This window comes from Saccostrea cucullata, unplaced genomic scaffold, assembly GCF_032062105.1.
Source record: "Saccostrea cucullata isolate Sc308-1 unplaced genomic scaffold, CSIRO_AGI_Scuc_v1 ctg114, whole genome shotgun sequence".
NCBI lineage: Eukaryota > Metazoa > Mollusca > Bivalvia > Ostreida > Ostreidae > Saccostrea > Saccostrea cuccullata.
In genome coordinates this window covers 350,493-351,168 of record NW_026930714.1, presented here as the reverse complement: position 1 = coordinate 351,168, position 676 = coordinate 350,493, and positions in this window count along the sequence as shown.

Here is a 676-nt window from a genome sequence, read left to right as displayed (position 1 = left end):
TTGTCAGTGTTTTCCAGAAATCAAGCTCATTGTTTTACATGTAATGTGAAATCATAATTTTTATCTCACATAAGCCAAAGGCTCAAGTGAAGCTTTTCTGATCAAAGATGTTCATATGGAATCATTCTCAGGTAGTGTAGATTCAGGTTTGTTCAAATCATGCCCCAAGGGTAGGGTGGGGCTGTGCCTCAACTTAACTTTAGCGAAAAATTTCCAGTCTTCCAAAATGATCTAAGCTTACACAGTAAACCGTATTTCCAAGGGACCTGTGAATTTTAAATCACTATAACCATAATTGGAAGTTTACAAAATATAAGTTTTATGATGAACTGAATTTCAAATAGAAACACTTACACAAAATAATGTCAGATCAATGTTTTATACTTAAAGATAAACTTTGATCCGGTTTCCAGGAGTCCTTTTAAATATACCTTTTGATTTTATTGTTAGTTATACAACTCCATTGGTTTTCAGTTGAAACCTGCAAGAACCACCCTGACTTTGTCATATCAGGGGCCATAACTCTCATACAGATGCACAAAATGTTCTGCAGCTTACTATGTAAACTCGCCATTAGATTAATTTTTAACTTTGCTGAACTTTGTCCGTCTGTTCTAAGTTATCAGCAAAGTGTGCTTATCACCTTGCAAACTAAATATTTATAGTATCAGTAGCC